Here is a 21,587-nt window from a genome sequence, read left to right as displayed (position 1 = left end):
TGAATCAGTTTAATGCGAATCTCTCGCTTTTGTATCTGATTACGGCTCGCAAACACTTCTCAAAATTACCACGAGCCGATGTTGGTTGGCATTTCATCTCAGATTGTCACCAAACGGTTCTTAAAAATGTCTAAAGCCATGTGGTTTCACTTCACCCAGCTTTCCTAGCAAGTACCTTCAAAATCCGAAGTCTAAGTGATTCAAATCGAGAGAGAATGTGGGCCATTCAGGGGTGCTGATAAAACACTGTAAATTTTTGCTGTACTGAACAGCCAATGCAAAGCAAAGCAAAGCCTTGGTGCTACATTCTGTATCGGAATTCGACCTTCTGTTTTACCACACACAGACTTCGCAGCCGACTGTTAAGTGTACAGGACAATTGCGGGGCTAGCGCTACGATCCTACTGACACTAGCAGTCTCTCCCGAGCCGGGACTCGAACATACGACGACTGGCTTGTTAGGCCAGCATCGTATCTCGAGACCAGCTGGGAGATTGGGAGAACAGCCAATGCACACCGGGAAAAAATAGACCCAAGTTCCCACTAAATAAACACCGCTGAGCTGGTATTCTGAAATATTGCATTTCTTATGTAAATAAAATTGGTCAACAAATCGATTGGTGATGGTGTCATTCTGTGCAGGGCACGGGAAAGGCTTCATTTTGCCCTTTTTCACCCTATATTTGGGTTTACTCTGTCGTAGCAACGATTGCAGATGATTTTTGTGCAAAAATAAACAAAATCCACGAATACATTAGCGAAAGACTCAATAGAGATCATTTTGTTTAGTTCCCGGTCCTAGAAATAGTATATTTCTACCAATTCACCTTATTATGTGATTTTTGTGCTGAAACGTTTATAACAACAAACGCCGCTCAGCTGACTGTTCAAAAGTGGACTTATCATATGTGAAAAGTTCCTGGGAATCGAATGGTGATAGTTTTAGTTCAATCAAGATCTTGTAAGTGGTATAATTCACCACAATTCACCTTATTCTTGTTCTTGCAATATATATATATATATATATATATATATATATATATATATATATATATATATATATATATATATATATATATATATAATAAAAATATAAATCACGATTTAACTCAAGAACCAATCAGCGGATCAGCATGAAAACTTGTATGTAGGAGTTTTTGGAGCCGAAAATGGTTATTAGGCTGGTTTGAGCCTCCTCCCTCATCTGGAAAGGAGGGTCCCTCACAAATGAAACGCAAATTTTGGCATAACTTGAAAACTAATCAAGCAAATGGAACCAAATTTCTTCGTTATGCTATGTTTCAAGTTGCCAGGTCAGCGACGTTTATTGAATGGGAATTTGGGACCATTTTTCCCAGTGTGCAATGCCTTATGCGCTGGCGCTGAATCCTGTTGAAAGCAGAATCTTTCGTTTCCAAATAATTTCTTGGCACAAGGCAGCAAATGGTCTTTAATTACGTGTTGTAGATAATACTCTTTTTTAATGTCCACACCCCTGTCGATGAATAGCAGTGGCAACTTTCCTATGTTGGATATTGCTCCCCAAACCAGCACAGCTGAAGCATTCTGGAATCATTCATCTCCTCTTTTATTGGTTTAGCTCTTCCGAGAGGTCGAACGGTGTTGGGTTTGGAGTTGATAATCGCGATAGGACATAAGCTACGTTTTTTCGACTGGAATATGTTTGACTGTATAATCAAAAGCTTGAAGCACCCATCGCTCAATCCGAGCGCATGGTTTCGACCGAGCGGTAAAAAGAAATTGCAATGCCTTACAATCAGTAATTAAATCAAAATGTTTTCCCAGAAGATACACCTGAAAACGCTTGACTACCCAAACTGCTGCCAACGCCTCCTTTTCCGTTTGACAGTATCTTTTTTCTGTGTCAGTTAGTGACTTAGATGCGTAGGATACAACATGGTGAACACCACACTGCCGTGGGCTGGGATTTTGACGTAAACGCCAAATTTTCAAATTTCTTTTATTTACGTAATACTATAGTATAAATAGCCCACTTCAAAATACTAGTTGCCGTTTCCAATAATATTGAAAAATAGCTGAGAAATATCAAAAACAAGAAGTGACGTTAGCGCCATTTTGTATAGAAATGACGATGAGATAGGAGTGCTTCGATGCTTCTGGAGCGATTTTGTGTTTCTGGCGCTTACGTCAAAACGCCAGCCCACGGCAGCACAGTCGTTCGTTTGAATCAGAATGGCACCCAAAGCTACGAGACTTACGTCTACCATCACCGAAGTTGTGAGATCGACGTTGTAGTACCCCAGACTAACTGGTTTCGATAGAGCGCTCTTGATATCTTCGAACGATTTCTGCTGTTCGTCTGCCCAACAAAGTCTAACTCCCTGTTGCGTCAGTCTAGGGAGTGAATGAATATATTTCTCGCGTAATTTTTCAAAAGGACCTAAGTAACAATGAGAGATGCTCTCCTCTCTTTTTTTGTTTCGTTAATTACATCGTCATTACAAATATTTTCCAAGCTTTCTTCCCCTTAATCGAGAGATTGTAATACTGTCTTGCTTTCTATGCATTGAGTGTTATGAAACATGGAAAATATAACATAATTATTGATCAAAGAGAAAGTGAACAAAGAGAGTCTCTCAATGTTAGATAGGTCCTTTTGAAAAATTAGGCGAGATTTGTTCATGTAATTGGCCAACCTCGGCTACGCTTTCAGGACGACGAAAAGAGATCAGAGCTTCTACTTTTGAAGCTGATGGACGAATACCTTTAGTCGAGATGACATGGCCCAAAAATTGAACCTAAGATACGCCTATTTCACATTTGTCCTGGTTGAGAGCGACACCACGACTCTCAAGAGCATCTGTTACTTGTTTTAAACGATCATCATGCTGCTTTCGATTCCCACCTTCAACATAAATGCCATCTAGATAGCAAACTGTACCTACGTATCTTGCCAATATCTCATCCATAACTTTCAAGAATATTTCAGGAGCCGATACTAGACCAAACGGAAGTCTTTTAAAACGGAAGAGTCCTCGACTCGTAATCTGCTACGGACAGCACCTTTCCCTATTCTTGCTAGCAGCTCATCAACTATCGGCATGGGAAAGCGCTCTCTTAACACCGCTTCATTAACTCGTCTGAGGTCAAGACATACGCGAGGTTCACCATTGGCTTTGCCCACAACAACCAATGGGGAGACCCACGTAGTTGATCCCGTTTTTACCTGAAATTTTAGAGTATTTGTATTCAATTCGGAAATAAATATATTCTGGATCATTTTAATTATTTATTATTACATTAAAGTGATAAAATTAACAAGTGGTACATTTGCTCAAGGATTATTCTTCAATATTCACCTCAATGATATCTTGGGCCAATAACTGGTCTAGCTTCTTGTTTACTGCCACTTCATAAGGAATTGGCACACGGCGTACAGGTTGGAACACTGGTTTGACCCGAGGATCCATATGAATCTGGACTCCCAAGTAACAATCAAAATGCTTCAAAGACTTGTTTTGTTTTCGTTTTATGCTGACTTACATTACAGTCTATGATTATATTTTGTTTTTATTTAATAGCAATGAAATACGATCCGCAAGTATTCTTTACAGCCATACTATGCCAACCGTCATACGCATGAAGCTGTATGACAGTCCTACTGATGACCAAATAAAACTAAAACCTGCAGACTATAATTGTGGATGAAATAAAACTTGGTGTTCGTAACTTAGGCAGATGAATACCATGATAGGCTTGTTGGGTTCAAGATATGCTGTGTTCTGATCAAATTAAGAGAATCAGTCATGATGAGGGATTTTGGAAGCGTTCGAGGGTTTCAGCATTTTATTTTACAATATTACCGATACCACAGGGTAGTTTTGAAATTCGAATGATGGATTTAACTATACATTTGACCAAATTTAACAAATCATGGAACTTATCCAACCAACACCTTAGTGCAGAGAAATAAAATTTTAATTGTATATTCATTTTCTACAGAATTACGACGGCGCGCAGTAGTAACGATAAAAATCGTGGCCGGTTTTACCATAAATATTCAACGGCTTGTGTTCTACATGCACAAGAACGATTTGAATGACAATAATAATTAATCATTATAGAAAGAAAACTTAGACATTTTTGTTTTCACGACACTGTCGGAGTATAATGTTGTCATTGAGAAATGAATCCAAGATAAAATTTGGTGCTTTACACTTAATTTGGCGAATATATCTCAGTTGAAATTTCGAAGCCATTCTATGGCAAGCGAATCGGCCTGTTGAAAACGTCTGGTCCTATGATGGAGCGCATATGAAGTTTTGATGACTGCAATAAACCTGAGCCTACTAGCCATGGCTCATGTATAGAGCTGTTGTTAATAGGTCTTTATAGCCACGTGGCATATCGCTGCCATATCCTTTAATGACATCCTTTGAGCCTTTCGCCATCTGCTGGACTCGCACGTTTTGTTGTTTGAGTTTTTCCCACTCAAGTGCAGTAAATAAATTCACGTCAGATCCTGAGACCAACATGTTAATAGAAACGCCACCCAGTGAAAACTCGAGTGTTATTCTTAGTTCCGAAATGAAAACAGTAATATGATTTTTGACTGGGTTTCGCTTTCTAGTCGGCATCACTAATGGTTGATGCAGCATCCGCATCAATTTTCACTTCTTCCACAAGACGGACCTTTTTTGCATTTGGGAAGCAAGCCATGACCGAAATCGGACGCAAAAATTTTTCGCTCGCATGTTATATCGGAAGAAAAATTGTTTAATTTAGTTGTGCATGTTCGTTATAGATGTTATCGCGGAGTGAGTTTATTTTCTAAATTTAAAATTGTTTTTTCTTGGAAAAGTTCGCGGATGGTTGTGCGAGGCCGTGATCAAGATTGGCCAGCTGGTTCCTGCTTAGAAATCATCACATTTGTGGAGTGTGTGGTGTTATTACATACAATAAGGAGAGTGTTTTTCGAGCAGCTGCTCCACATAGTTTCATAGTGATTGAATGCTCATTAGGGATTTATTCATTGGCATAGTGCAAATTATATTTGGCTTATATCTAATTAAACTTGAAGTGAAAATTTGCCAATAAGATCAAAACCATGCATCGCCCCGTTTACAGTGTTTATGTGCTATCTCTTTTCAACGAATAAAATGTTGTATGGATTAAACGAGTGTGTGAAGGCATACATGCATGTTGCCACTGTACTTCCATTTAAAGAAAAGTCCAAAAACGATGAAAACAACTGGAAAATGAAGAGATGAAAGCTAAGTATACGTTTTGTCTTGTCTGTATTGTAAAGTGATATTTTGATGCTTGTTTCTAGTTTTACTTTATGTGAGAAAACAGATACAGAGAGATTTTGATTTCAACGTTGAAATTGTGTGCGCGGTATTTTTTTTCCGCAGGGTTTCAGTAACAAGTTTTATTTTTGTCCACAAAGTGTTAGTGTGGTTTGTGGAGTTTGGAGTATGTGTTTCTCAGGAATCATATGCTTTGATTTTTTGATTGTTCTAGCTTTTGACCAGTTGTTTTACATAATTTGTTATATTTATGACTAGTTCGGCACTTTGTCAATAAATTTAAAAATATATTCAGGCTTATATGTATATTTGCTTTTATTAAATTGTTGAGGCTTTGGATGCATGGAACATTGCCAATTTTCATATTTATTAGGCGTATTAGGCGTACATTGTTAAGAGATAATCGACGTAAACGCCGAGTTCATGCGCGTATGTGTCGGCCGGGGAATTAAAGCGGTTGTTCGTAACGCTTCGGTGTAAACGCGTATTCAGCCCGGGCGAGTTTTGCTGATATATGGACTTCCGGCGTGTGGTGATTTCGCGAAGTGAACCCAGATATTTCATCATATCTTTCTTATCTTCATCAACGTTAAGTCGATAAATATCATTTCAACCCCCGTGTCGGTACCTTCCATGAGGTCGTATTATCTTCAGATGGATCAACAACGCGCAATAGTTTTAGGTATAAAGAGCATCACCTTACGAGGAGATATACGGTAATTTTAAGTTGTCTCGGTTTAGTCAAAAATCCTGTATCCTCGCGTACGTTTTATTGTTGCGGTGTTACATTGTCAAACTAAATAAGTTCGAATCACATTATGAATATCGTGGCGGATGTAATAAACTTGTAGACGCGGCACTTGTTCTGAAGAACCCGACATTAGCGCATCGTTTACCAAAACGAACCCTGCTGTATACCTTCCCCTTTATCCAACATCCCAGTGATTTCTCGTGGAAGTGCAGAGGTGTTCTCGGCTTCCAATAAAGCGAGTATCACGTCAACATATTCCTATACAAACTCCTTCTTTGACCTGCATTCGGATGCGGCCGGCGCTGGTATTGCCTAATATAAAGATTTAGGTCACCTGTTTTTACACATTGAGGATGCATGTTGGTCCCAAACATCATCTGTTGGTTCTTGGTGTAATTACAGCTGATCTGGCAATAACGGAGTAGCAACCGCGGGCGGTCAATCATGCTCATGCTCATGCTCAAGACGGACCTTTTTTGCATTTGGTTCACCATTGGACCATTTCCGATTTTCGACGAATCGATTCGATTCTCTTCCTGCTTAAAATGCCCCTTTCGGCTGCATTTACGGCACGTTTGATTCCGAGCTTTGCAATCCTTCGAGGAAGAGACACGTCCCTTTACACCACAGCTGTAACAAGTAACATCGTTTGAAGCCTCGTGATTCCGTTTGATGTCTATCGGACAGGTCTTTTTTCCTCGATTGGTTTCCACCCGGAACACCTTTTCCGAAGTTCCTTCACCAGTTTTTAGTGAACCCAAATCTTTTACTTGCTGCTCGAATCCCTCTATCATAGAGCCCATCTCTTCGATCTCTGACACCGTTACGTCCTTCTGCAGAATCCTTCGTCTCAGCTCTTCCGATGCGCAGCCCTCCACAATGATGTCAACGATAAAAATCTCCGTGAGGACGCTTCGTACATCTATGGCATACTTTTCAAACTCGCAATCAACCAGTTGCTGTTGGATACGCATCACGAAGTGAGCAAAACTCTCGTTTTTCTCTTGTCGAATCTTCTGCAATCGGCAACGTTCGAGAATGCATTGGTGGCCGGGTTCAAAAAATCCGTCGAATTTGGCTAACGCAGCATCGTACCAGTTTTCTTTAGTAGACACCACGGGAATCTTATCAGCGTCAGGCAAATTCTCGTAAACACGTTGCAACTGATTGCCACCGAAGTGCAATAACTTGGCTCGCATAACCTTCTGGTCCGATACACCGTACGCTTCGAAATAAAACTCAAGTGACGATATCCAGCTCTTCCACTCTCTGGCCAACTGATTCCTTTCTATTTCTTCGCACCGGAAAGGCGGAACCGGTCGAGCGTCGTTGATCTGTTAATGGAACACACAGAAAAATTACTGCAGACAGTAAAACTTTCGAAATGACAATATCAATCTCTCAGGTTAACATCTGTGACTTTTAACGTCGTACTACTCGTATTATAGTATGTATAACTTGACACTTCAAACTCCTCAGACTTCAAACTTCATGTATAACTTGACACTTTAAACTCCTCTAATGCTACTAGGAAAAGCTAAAGGAAGATTTAGCGGATAATTCTGATTGAGTTAGTATCATTAAATGAATTTTAATTTTCAGTATTTTGTTTGTTTTGGTGTTGCATATGCAAAGATCGGAAAAAATCGATCTTCAGATTGGGCGCTAAAAGTGCTGGAAGCACCGAAAAGTGCTTGAATCGCCATCTGTGTGCGGATAGAAAAGCATAGCAGTGGAGCTGCCCATTTATAAAAATCTACCTGCATATTTTCCAAATTCAAGGTATCGCAGATATAACTGGATGGATAATTGACCCTGACACAAGTAAAAGAGATTTTTAAGGCTGGTCGCATCTACGCGAATTTTCATATGCAATTGTCAATTTATATGTGAAAACAAAAACAAAAATATTTCCTTCCTTCACTTTCGCAAGTGAAAACCAAACCAATATCAACAGAGTCGTCAGGGCCAATGGAAATTGTTTGCACGTTTGACTATTGATCTCACCCGTTGAAATCTTAAGCGAATGAATATCTTATAACAGTGTGTTTTTTTTTCTCGCTTGTTTTCCGTCGGTCTAGTTCCGCCACTGTTGTGGCCAATCACCGACGCCCAGGGAGGCGACTCACGACCCGTTTATTCACGGACCGGCGCCAACGGCTTTACTTCCTCATGCGATGGAAGACGTGATCCCAGAGATTTTTCGCCTCAGAAAATCTCCCGGTGTCGGCTAGGATTGAATCTAGACCAGTTGGGTTGGTTGTGAGTGGATCACGCCACCTCACAACCATCGACACCTATGTCGGCGGTGGGATTCGAACCCAGGCGTCGAGCGTGGTTGGCGGAGACGTTACCAACCACACTAGGCCCCCGCTATATATAACAGTGTGTTGATCAGTGGCGTTTAAAAATTGAAATAGCAGAGAGTTTTCAAAATTAGGAGCTTCACGGTATTTCTATTATTTGTAAAATTTTAACTCGTTTTGTGTTGTTTTTAAACACGGTTATTATTCAAAGTGTCGCCTTAGGTTGCATGCAGTCGACCCATGCGATGGATTTGGAGGTTTTGACTGAGGTAATTCCGTTGGGGAACTGCTTCTGGAGCCTGTCTTCTCGTATTCTTATCAAATGTGAGGTTTTGAACTGTCCAGTGTTTGACAATTTTGAATGGCTAGTCGAACTGAATTCACAAACCCGTTCCATGACATTGTAATTCATTTACATGTTCCAAAATATTGGTCCTCCCTCGTATATTCCGGGTCGTGTCAGCTAATATAATACTTCTGATCCGACGCTTCCACGATAGAATTTAGACGTAATTTCAGCTCGTAAGTTGGACTTGATTTCGGCTCGTAGTCTGCAGCGAGGATGGAAAATTTTCTTTTTGCTTTTAAGATGCTTTAGGAGGTAGGAAACTAGATATAATTAGCGCTGTTAAACATTAAACTGTATTTGTGCCGTGTCAAAAAAATGATAGGTGAAGAAAAAAACTCGGTGCCTGCGAATCAGCCGAAATCAGCTCGTTGAGTGTTGCTCTTAGCGCTTACGATACAAAGTATTGCCTACCACGGCGGATCTTGATCTTACCTACCCCATCATACCAACACAAATTCCCTTCATGTGACATTCGTAGAGATTCAGATGTGAACTCGGTCTCATAATAACGTTTGTCTAACTAACAATTCTCTTCCTTTTTCCAAAAACCGTAAGGACGTGGCCAGCGCCATTATTGATCTTTCTAAAATGAGAGTTACTGAATTGATGTCGGGATATTTCGGCTCAGCGGTTGCAAGTGAAAACCAAACCAATATCAACAGAGTCGTCAGGGCCAATGGAAATTGTTTGCACGTTTGACTATTGATCTCACCCGTTGAAATCTTAAGCGAATGAATATCTTATAACAGTGTGTTTTTTTTTTCTCGCTTGTTTTCCGTCGGTCTAGTTCCGCCACTGTTGTGGCCAATCACCGACGCCCAGGGAGGCGACTCCACACCCAGGACCCTAACCCACGACCCGTTTATTCACGGACCGGCGCCAACGGCTTTACTTCCTCATGCGATGGAAGGCGTGATCCCAGAGATTTTTCGCCTCAGAAAATCTCCCGGTGTCGGCTAGGATTGAATCTAGACCAGTTGGGTTGGTTGTGAGTGGATCACGCCACCTCACAACCATCGACACCTATGTCGGCGGTGGGATTCGAACCCAGGCGTCGAGCGTGGTTGGCGGAGACGTTACCAACCACACTAGGCCCCCGCTATATATAACAGTGTGTTGATCAGTGGCGTTTAAAAATTGAAATAGCAGAGAGTTTTCAAAATTAGGAGCTTCACGGTATTTCTATTATTTGTAAAATTTTAACTCGTTTTGTGTTGTTTTTAAACACGGTTATTATTCAAAGTGTCGCCTTAGGTTGCATGCAGTCGACCCATGCGATGGATTTGGAGGTTTTGACTGAGGTAATTCCGTTGGGGAACTGCTTCTGGAGCCTGTCTTCTCGTATTCTTATCAAATGTGAGGTTTTGAACTGTCCAGTGTTTGACAATTTTGAATGGCTAGTCGAACTGAATTCACAAACCCGTTCCATGACATTGTAATTCATTTACATGTTCCAAAATATTGGTCCTCCCTCGTATATTCCGGGTCGTGTCAGCTAATATAATACTTCTGATCCGACGCTTCCACGATAGAATTTAGACGTAATTTCAGCTCGTAAGTTGGACTTGATTTCGGCTCGTAGTCTGCAGCGAGGATGGAAAATTTTCTTTTTGCTATTAAGATGCTTTAGGAGGTAGGAAACTAGATATAATTAGCGCTGTTAAACATTAAACTGTATTTGTGCCGTGTCAAAAAAGTGATAGGTGAAGAAAAAAAATCGGTGCCTGCGAATCAGCCGAAATCAGCTCGTTGAGTGTTGCTCTTAGCGCTTACGATACAAAGTATTGCCTACCACGGCGGATCTTGATCTTACCTACCCCATCATACCAACACAAATTCCCTTCATGTGACATTCGTATAGATTCAGATGTGAACTCGGTCTCATAATAACGTTTGTCTAACTAACAATTCTCTTCCTTTTTCCAAAAACCGTAAGGACGTGGCCAGCGCCATTATTGATCTTTCTAAAATGAGAGTTACTGAATTGATGTCGGGATATTTCGGCTCAGCGGTCTTTAATTTTAGAACCAATTATTTGATTTTGTCCAACGTTTTGATACCGGTTGGTCTCTTCATCAGGGAAACTATATTGGTTCAATAATTCACAGATTTTAAAACAGGTTTCATATTTTCATAACATTGTTTTCTTACAATTCTAATTGTTCTTTGTCCTGTGGCTTTTTAAAGCATATAACTGTTTGTTATAGTTCGGCAGTGATAACATTGATGCTTGTGGCTGAATTAAAAAAAAAGCCGTTCAAAAAATTGTGAAGTTTAGTCTTTTATTGGTGGTTCTATTTTAATATCTCTTACTGTTTAATTACTGTTGTATTAAAAAATCTATGGTTGTTCTAACGGTTGCGTTTACTGTGGTGGTTTTTGCTATTGAGGATTGGTATCTTGGCTATTGATATTCTAGCTATTGCTGTTATAGCTATTATTAGAGGGAGACGGGATGTTGTTGGTCATTCTAGTCAAGAGAAAGGCATAGGCTGTGTTGAGACCAGCAATATATGTTCTCTTGTTGACGGCTTGTTTGGTGGTATATATGTGACACATCTCAAGAAAAGGGAGTGTGTTGATGGTTCTGCTACGGTCTACAATGCTGATTGCGTCTAAGTTAAACCTGTGTCCGAAATCAACACAGTGTTGTATGAGTGCTGTTTTCTCTCTAATTTCTTCTAGTGTTGTTGTTGTGTGGGTACCGTTGATTATCTCATCTACACGTTTTATATTGGATTTGTGGCACAATAGTCTAGCGTTGAGTTTATTTGTTGTCATACCAATGTAGCAACTACTGCAGTTGCTACATGGTTCAGTTAGGTCTTTTTTTTCACGGGTTTTTTTACGCAGGTTGCTTTTCTTAATTACTCAAAAACTGTATAAGATATCGACCTCATTTCCATCACGTTTTCCGTTTCGGGCCACTTGGGGCCATATATCAGTTTTCAAAAAAAAAAATCACAATTTTCGGTGTAAACACTGAAAATTTAAAATATTGAGTTTTGGTCTCTAAATTGACCACTATCATGTTCAAACAAGTTTCAAACATTTTAAAACGTTTTTTTCTTCGTTGTATTCGCAACTCGAAAAAGTATTTTTTTACGCGCTCCCATACAAATTTGGAACGCATCCATCGTGTAAAAAAGGACCTTACTGTATTTTATACACAACACTACGGTTGTCTAATTTTTTGAGAATTTACGGTGAATTATTGGAACAATATAGTTTCCCTGATGAAGATACCAACCGGTGTCGAAACGTTGGACGAAATCAAATAACTGGTTCTTAAAGTAAAGACCGCTGAGCCGAAATAACCCGACATCAATACAACGGTCGATTTCCAGTTTACGTCACTGAATTGTTTAACATTGAAGATGGTATAACATCTTAAAAGCTATCTATTTGGTTTTCCGTGCAACTTCACTAGCTCCGGTTAATCACGAGGAGCAACTACGTTATGTGCGGTCGTCAATAATCATGCTCATGCTCCATCACTAGTCGCGTAATGCTACTGTACAGTACACAAACTGAGTTTACAACATTACAGTTCACACAATGAAACACAGAAAAATTAATTAAATAAATAAATAAATTAAATAATAAATTTGAAACAGTGAATTTCAAACGAACACTCTTTCACTGTGCCTGACGGATGACATGACTTCTATTTGTTCACGATTACTGAAAAAAAAAACGGAGAGAATGAACATTGCATGAAAGCAAAACATTTTCTTGTGATATTAAAAAAAGCACTGATGTTTATGATGACTATTTTTCACTTTCAAGCAAAAGCGCTGAAATTTCTCAGCCCTTAACACGGAAAATTTTTACAAATTCAGATGTGGCTGCTTTCTTCATATGATTACGCCCACATTTGTTGGATTAGATTTTTTTACGTTTACCTTGTGATTTGTTATAAATTTATTCAAGAGAATTCATCAAAACAGTTGTGATTTGTTATAATTTTGTTCAAGAGAATTCATCAAAACAGTAAAGATACCTTGATTCAACACAACAACAAAAACGCTATCATTTGTGTAAAATAATATAGCTGTTGATTCTTCGTTTAACAGTAGTGAAATATTCATTAAAATAATATTTTGGACTAGGTTTCTACACGACTAGTTCAAATAGAATTTAGGCAAATACGTTCCTAACAGTATGTCATGATCATGAATGTTTACTAAATATAGTATACTACAGAAATTTTTCGACAGAACGAAACAAATCAAATTGCATCGAATCTGATCGAATCCATATGATCATATAGATTAGAGATGCACCGAATAGCACTATTCGGCCTTCGGCCGAATACCGAATAACCTTTTTTCCATTATTCGGTGAGACGAATATTTGGCCGTATATTCGGCTGAACACAACGTTGATCGTATGATAACAAAATAACCAAATGGTCATTGTTTGAAGTTTAAATTGTTTCTTTCGCTTTCCAATTGTTCATGTACGAAAACGATTGAAAATTGTCCGAACTATTGCACAAGAAATAATTAATTATGCGCCTATGGAATAAGGCACGCTAATCCGTGGCGCACATAGTATTGTTCTTATTTGAGTTGTCGTTTAAAAATGTTTTTGAGGATTATGGTTAACACAATTTAAAAGTTTGTGTTACAACTACATTTTGAGTGTTTTTGAAAAAAAAAATAGATAAAATGCGAGAAATGAACGAGAACTGAGGATGTGACTTTGGTTCAGAAAAAAAATATACCTCATCCAGACAAGATATGGAAGAGATGTGTGGAGAATGCGGTTCGTGTTTCAGTTAATGAGATATATTCCTTTCTAAGCCCAAGTTACATCTTCAGTTTTCGTTTACCCCCGTTCATAGAACTTTGCACTATATTTTTATATTATTTGCTGATAATCATTGGCCACTATTCGGCTTATTCGGCATATTCGGCCGAATAATAAACTTACTATTCGGCGAGCCGAATATTCGCAAAATCCAATTTTTGCTGATATTCGGCCCGAATATTCGGTGCATCTCTAATATAGATGAATCGATAATATCTTTAATAAGCATACGAATATGCTAATTCTACAGAGGTGAATGTAATAATTTTTCATTCGTAATAAGAATAAATACCTACTATGAAAATGTTAATTGATATCCTTCAAGATAACATCTAAAAAGAATACGTAAAAGGTTACGGACGAAATCAACAGACAAGTGTCTGAAAGAATGAAATGGTGTAGGTAGATTGACACAAAGTCCTATAGTTTTGTTTTTAAATTACAAACAGATTCTGAGCTTAATATGAATAATTTTAAATTAAATTGTTTGTCGTCAGGAAGTAGATACAAGCATCGTATGATTTAAAAAAACTAACTGAGGTACATTGAATCGATGTAAAGTGGCACTACATGAGTACAAAAATATTGTTGAGACGTTTTAACAGTTATTATAAAGTTTGTAAAAGGTGTAAGTAATCAAATTGCATCACCAGAAAAAATATAATATAACATATTACTGTTTTTCTTAGCCTTGTCTTTGTCTCATTCAAGAACAAATTGTTGTCAAATCATTAAGTCATTCACGATTTCTACATCTTGCAGGAGAGTATTGCCTAAAATCAATTTCTTTGCCATACTAAAGTTGAAAGCTTGAACTACCCGCTTTGCATGATATGTAGATATCGATACCGATTAGAAATGTTAGTTAGCGTAGGGCAATTGTGGCTAAAATGAACAGGGGTGGTAAAATGGACACCTGCTTAAATCTCGACTATTAGGGTGTTTGATCATGGTTCGAACTAGTTTCAGTGTTTTTCATGATACACTTGGGTTGATCTCAGCGTTTCTAATAAATCATGGCAGTTATGTATCAAAATTGATTTCTAATGTGAAACCACACTTATAAAGATTATATTGTAGTAGTCAAAACTGTATTTCAATGCCTGAATGATTTACTATTCGATATTTAATAACAGAGAAATAATGACCCAGGTTCGAACCATGCTGATTGTGGTTTGAACCATTTATGATCCTTGTTCGAACTACTGATTGAATTGTGCAAAAGTTTTTTTTACTCCTCAAAACATGCAATTTTTCTTCAATGACTCAAACAAATAGTGAACGGAAATGGATAACCCCTAATAGCATACTAATTTACCAAAAAGTTACTAAATATTTGGACTGCTTTGATTGAAATATAAAAAATACGTAGCGACTCTAGCGGTGGTATAAGGAAGCTTGCTCGTTCGAACAACGATCATCGGTAGTTCGAAACAGGATAAAAAAATCACAGTCATATTTTTATTTAAAATGTATTTTAACTAACATTTCAATTGAAAAAATGTTACAGGAATGGAATAATATTCATGTCTAAATGTTTCAAAACTGTGCTTGCTTGAATATAATTGGTTTGGATACCATATAATAATGACGACACACCAGGTCGCATATAAACAACCAAAGCCAAATTCAATGCTTTTTTAATTGTAAATAATTGAACTTAAGGCTGTAATTTTTATTATTTAAAAAAATTCCTATGTTAAGACAGTTATCGAAAGCTTGTTATGCAATCGTTCTTATCTAAAATAACTGAATTTAATATGATTATTCGGGATTTTTCGTAATAGTTCGAACCAGGATCAATTTTGACATGGTTCGAACCAGGATCAAAAACCCTACGTTGAAAAAAAGTACAAACTCCATTGGCATCTTTTCTTAGATGCACTAGAAGCTATTTAAGACAAACTATGCGACATGAAACAGTCAAACAACGAAAATAATAATCAAAAACAAAAGACACGTGCACATTCGTGGTAGTGATGTTATTTTTAGCTCACATAAAATAACCTTTTTGTTAAGTAAAAAATGGACAGCCCATAGTTATGGTAGAAAAATTCTGCGAATTTCCGTTTGAAATTATAGATGCTTTGTAATTTGTATCAGAAAACGCAAAAATAAACCTGGACCGATGAACAGATGGCATCGGCTAAGCGTGCCGTTGAATACGGCATGTCCATAAACCAAGCTTCCACCATTTTCCAGTTTCTTGCAGATAAGGTCATATATTGTTATTAATTCTACGATAACCGGTGAAAACTGAACTGTAGGTGAATGCATAACTGTGTCACGTGTAATCGAACAACATTTTGCTACCAGTATGTTCATTTTACCCACACATGTCCATTTTACCCCCAAAAAAACTCTTTTTTAAAAACCTCAAGAAAACTTCGAAAAATACTATATTAAAGTATCTCTACCTATTTTTTGCATCAATCATTAGTTATTCAGTTAATGTGCGCGATCGACTTTAAGTTTATGTTATGGTTTAAGTTAAATTGTGAAGAAAATTGAGAAATAGCTTAGGGTGTCCATTTTATCACCTCTTCCCCTGGATAATACAGTTCTCAGCATCCTGCTAACCCGAGCAGGAGTAAATATCACTATAATATCACAACCAGATATGGGAAATACACCTCATTTTGATCTTAAAATGGTTTACATAGTTGGTAAAATAACAAAAAATAATACCAAAATATTGTTCCTTCAAGACTATATGAATAACAAAGCTTGATATTTCAATAACAAACCAAGAATTTGCATTAAAAATCACGAAAATAACCGATTCAGATATTTTCAACTTATTGAACACTGAATGCATAACTGATACATTATAAATAATCAATATCGAACTATTTTCACTTAAAAACTTACTTTCAATCAGATATTTTAAAATCATCTCAAACATCTCATTGAAGGCATAGCGAGATATGATATCAAAATTTTATGACATTTTCATATGCACGTTTGAAACGTGAATATCTTTCGAATAACACGATAAGTCCTCATAACTAAATATGTTATTGATAAGTTATGATTTTGTTATGCTCTCCTGCCCGGGAATGGATCGGTGAGATCCGGATTTCGCTTACGTGCGCATTTTTTGCCGTTACTGTTCTACCGACCGTGAAGTGTTGCAGTTTAATTCCGTACGTCCTTAAGTACATCATACTAAAAACTTCAGAATTCTAGATCATTAAAAAATAATCTTGGATATTCCCTCACCCTCAGGGCCGGATTTAGAAGCTGGGGGGCCCGGGGCAAATTTGTTTGTGAGGCCCGCTTTTCTTAAAACATTTTGAGGTAACGTTCTGGAAGGTGACGAGCAAAAAAAAGGTCACCTGGGACTAGGAGGGCCCCTTCAATCGGGAGTCCCGGGGCATTTGCCCCCTTTGCAACCACCCCCCGCCCCTCAAATTCGGGCCTGTTTACCCTTGTTCTATATTACCTAATGTTTAAAAAGTAAAATGCTTATAAAACGGGACTGAACCAGCTAAGATATAGGTACTAAGCTAAGACGACAACTTTGATATCGTGATTTGATAACCCTCCCAGCAACTAACCAATGCCAAACAATAACTGTCAAATACTTGAACAGTAATTTGTTGAATAAATTTTTATGAGAAATTCTCAGCAGAAATTTATGACAATCCATAAGAAATCCTAGAACAAACAATAACCTGATGAAATATAAGTTTTTTTTTGTTTTCTTCTTTCGTTCATCCGAATATTGAATACGTAGTAATCAACCTTCGCTCCAGTGCTCATTATCCGAGTGTCACCGACAGCTGCAAATGGTGCGCTAGAGTAAAAATTTGCCTTATTTTTCCCAACTGTCCTCGACAATATCCCAGGGGTTCTCATTTTTCACTCTGTTCCCTTCCTTTGCTGGTCAGATTGAAGAATTGAAGATTAAAAAATTCGATAAATCTCTTTCCTTTTATATTTGCTGATCCCATGCTGTCGTCTTCGGCGTGCTCTCTTATCGCATCCCCTCCAGGCAGACGGCGTAGCCGGATTCATCTTCTACTAAGGCTTTCAAATTTTGACGAAGGAAACTCTTGCTTTCCTACCACGCTTTCGTCGGCTTCGTGATTCAATAGATTGCTGTAGACAGCATCGCAACCGACGACGGCCCCCATACAAAGTGGCAATCATAAATATAAAAAACTTTTCATCTCTGCTGTACTGCTCTCGATTTCTCAGTGCAGCGGAGGTTGTTCGTGTCACTTCTTTTATCGCTATATTAGACGGAATGCTAATTACCCACGAGAAAGTAGATATACCATAATATTCAAAATACGTTTTGATTAGTTATCGGCAATCTAAGGTTAACAGTAAAGCGGTAGTTATATTGCGCATTAGCCACAGCTTCCGTCATCAAAAAAAATATACCTTTGACTAAGAACAATAATTTCTCGACGCTCAACCAGCATGCATGAACACTTCTATGATCATTTTTAGAACCATAAAAAACACGTATGAATCCACCGAGTAGTGGTGAAAATATTTTCTGGGTGGCTACTGATTGAATTTTTTTTATTTTTTTGATTGCATTAAAGATTTGGCAGAATATGTTGTATGAAACATTTAGTTTTCTTTGCAACCTGCAGTAAGTGGTTTATAACTAAAATCGTGAAATGCTAAAACATTTTCGTTTTTCATGATACTTTGTATATGTTTTCGACTTGAACAGAACACATAATTCGACGCACTTCCGTGGTGGCTAGGGACACCCAACTTCACCGGAACAGTTAAATAGCCATGATCTTTCATTTTTCAGTTTAAGATTCAGGGTAAAGTTTTTGTCGCTTTTGCCATCCAGTGCTATCGTTTTCTGACTAATAAACATTTTAATTTAATTGAAAACAGAAGTTCTGATATTGTTACCCAAAGAACAGTCAAGTATCTTACTTTAAGTCCGATTATAATGAAAACAAATAGCGGTCTCAACAGAAACTGGACTACCGCAGTGAAAAAAATGCATAGAACACTTCGATATATAAGAAATTGGCATTACCTGTAACATAAATATTTCTAGATGTCAATTAAATCACAATCCGGCAAACATAAGACGAGCTAGATATGTGCATCGCCCAATGAACTAAAATGAAACAAATTACTTTGAAATACTTGGAAAAGTTACAGTGCTATACACCGTTGAATCAGTTATGGATTTTAGTTTCGTAGTCTAGCTTTGACTGGCAACATTCAATGAACTGTTCTGTGGAAAATGTGTCGTTTCGGGCATTCTATTTTCCGTTCAATCACATCGAAAATTGGTACTCGTTCAACGCGCTTCCTATGACATAAATTAGAAATAAAATAACAGCGTGTTACATGGTCCCTTAGTCCCTCGCGATAGCGAAGAACTGTAGTCGAACACGGTCAGCATGATCAAAACGACCCCACGCGGTGCATGAATATGTCGCCTCGCTGTGTGTTAATTTCCCTTTTACTGTGCTTCTCCATTTCCAGGCCCACCCATTTCCCCCGGTCGAATGAACGACCGACAAGTAATACCAAACCTTCTGTCTCTGCTCCGCCATCTCCTGTACTTCGCCTGATCACATGCGAAACCACGGTCAGGTCTTGTTTTTGTGACTCTACTGCTGACATGTACACCTATATCCTAATGTTTATGACTTCTCGCTAGTGACTTACATCTTTTTTCTTTTATTTATCGTGCTTCGTCTAGCAGCGACTAAGTAAATGCTATCTCATCTGCCGAAGCAAGGCCCCATGCGAACCTTCGTTTTCAATAGATCGTCTTCCTTTAAATTTATGCTGCCGTGATAAGTAAGCGTGTGTTTCAGGTTTGCATCGTATTAATGAATATATGCTTAGGATGTTTTTGTTGCAATATCTCACATTCTGCTTCAAAAATAATGGCAGCTAGATTCGTCACGCATTGATCGCGCAAGAGCCAGAGAATAAGAGAGAAGTTAAAGATGTCTAAACAGAGCGAGAGAGAGAAAGAGAGTAAGAGAGAAACAAAGCAAAGAGCATGTGCAGCTTTCACCACTACACTGTTGATTGCTCGCAGCAAAGCAGCAATGGCGGCATATCTCTTTGTTTTTTCTTTGTACAACTCTTCTTTTTATTTAAATCTTATCCAACATGCACACATTCAAATAATGACAGTCGGTCGGTGCTCTGCAATGGCCAAACCATTTGTCGGCATCGGAAGACACATTAAAGGCGACTTTGTTTGCATTGTGGGAATTTGCTATCCAGGAGTAGCAACCTATAGCTGACAGTAAACTTAAGTTTACGGCGCATGACCTATGGACTAGCTTTTTTTTGTAAATTTTCAGAAACAATAAAACCATTCGCTGTGTATTCTAGAAACAACTTTCAAACGATAAATATCAACATGGAATAGAATTCGCAGAGATTCATGTCTCATCAGAGTATGTCATATGGCCAGTTCACATATAAGCACAATTCAAACAATTTTACAATTTAAACGATTGTCACTTACACATATCTTAAACCAAATTAAATGTACTCATTTGCACTTTGCAGTTGCACATATTTTAAATTCGCATAACCCTTAGTAGTTAGTAATTTAGCTATAATTAGTACGAAACACGTAAAAACAATTAAAATGCTTCATATAAAATATACATTTTATTATTTCAAACCACAAAACACTTCAAAACAATTAAACTGTTTTCATCAAGAGAAGCCTATGACTTTCGTCCGATTTATTTGCTTTCATCAGTATTCGACATTACCAAATATAAACAAACTTATAACTAACTTACATAATAAATTTAATGCTTTGACAAGCTTGTTTTTTTTTAATAGTGAATTATAATAAAAGAATTAACAGTATTTTTGTGACGACTGCTGCCTTAAAAAACAATAACAATAAATGATATCTCTAAATCCTGTGAAAACGGTCGACACAAACGACCATCTCTGATTCCTTTTGAAAAAAAGTTTACACTGTTGATTGAGACTGCAACGTCGAAAATTCAAAATTGAGAAGTGTTCAAAATAATTTTGCCTTTCCTAATGGAAAATACTTTTTTATCCTCCTCCCACAACCTCTGTCGTTTAAATTTGAATTTATTTTTTATGTTTCAGGCTTTGACTTGACTGATGGCAAAAATGGAATACCATTTTATATGATTTGAAAAACAACAGCTATATATTAGCGGTATTTTAAAACGAGTTTTAACAGAAACTCTGGTATCATTAACATATTTTTAAGTGCGTTTTTTTGATTGATTCTAGGATTCAAAACAGGAAATAATGTAAATATTCACTCAAACCTAACGCAAGACACACAAATAAATCACGGTAATTTTGGGGCCGTTCAATAATTACGTAAGCATATTTTTCCACTTTTTCAAACCCCGCTCTCTCCTTTGTAAGACATCGTAAAATTTTTCGATACCCTCCCTCCCCCCTTGTAAGATCTTACTGCCAGCATATATAGATTTTTATGTTAGTTTTATCATCCTGAAGCAAGCACAATACTTCGTTTCCTCTACTGTCCTTAAATCGAGTTAATCGTCCTTCGTAATTTTCTTTTTATGAATTTACCTGTTTACACTTTCATGAACATGGTTATTTGAACAGCTACATCAACAATGTTTTTCTTACGTAAGATAATCAATTCACCCCCCTCCCTTCCTTGTAAGATACAGTAAGAAAATTGCATAATTCCCCCCCCCCCCCCCCCCCCTATTTGTTTACGTAATTATTGAACGGCCCCTTTAACATTTTTCAATTGTATAAGTAATTTCTGTTCAAATACTGTGTCAAATATACTTGATGCTAGCCATTTATTAGTCTTTAATTGTCTCAGCCTCGAGCTTCGAGGGTATTCGCAGATTTGAACTTCGTCAGAACGTTTCGAATTATTTACATATAAAAGCTTTCATTTACAGAATATTTGCAACTATTTATATTCTATTCATAAATGATTCCATACCATCTTTCCTTCCAAAATATTGAGTAGTTTCTCCAAATAATTATTACAACAATATTAAAGCTTCCCAGTAATCATGCAGACTGCAGTTGAGTTAATTGATTGCTTCCTTTACGTGTTACAATCACTTGAA

The sequence above is a fragment of the Wyeomyia smithii genome, chromosome 1, assembly GCF_029784165.1.
Source record: "Wyeomyia smithii strain HCP4-BCI-WySm-NY-G18 chromosome 1, ASM2978416v1, whole genome shotgun sequence".
Taxonomy (NCBI): Eukaryota; Metazoa; Arthropoda; class Insecta; order Diptera; family Culicidae; genus Wyeomyia; species Wyeomyia smithii.
This window is presented reverse-complemented; position numbering follows the sequence as displayed.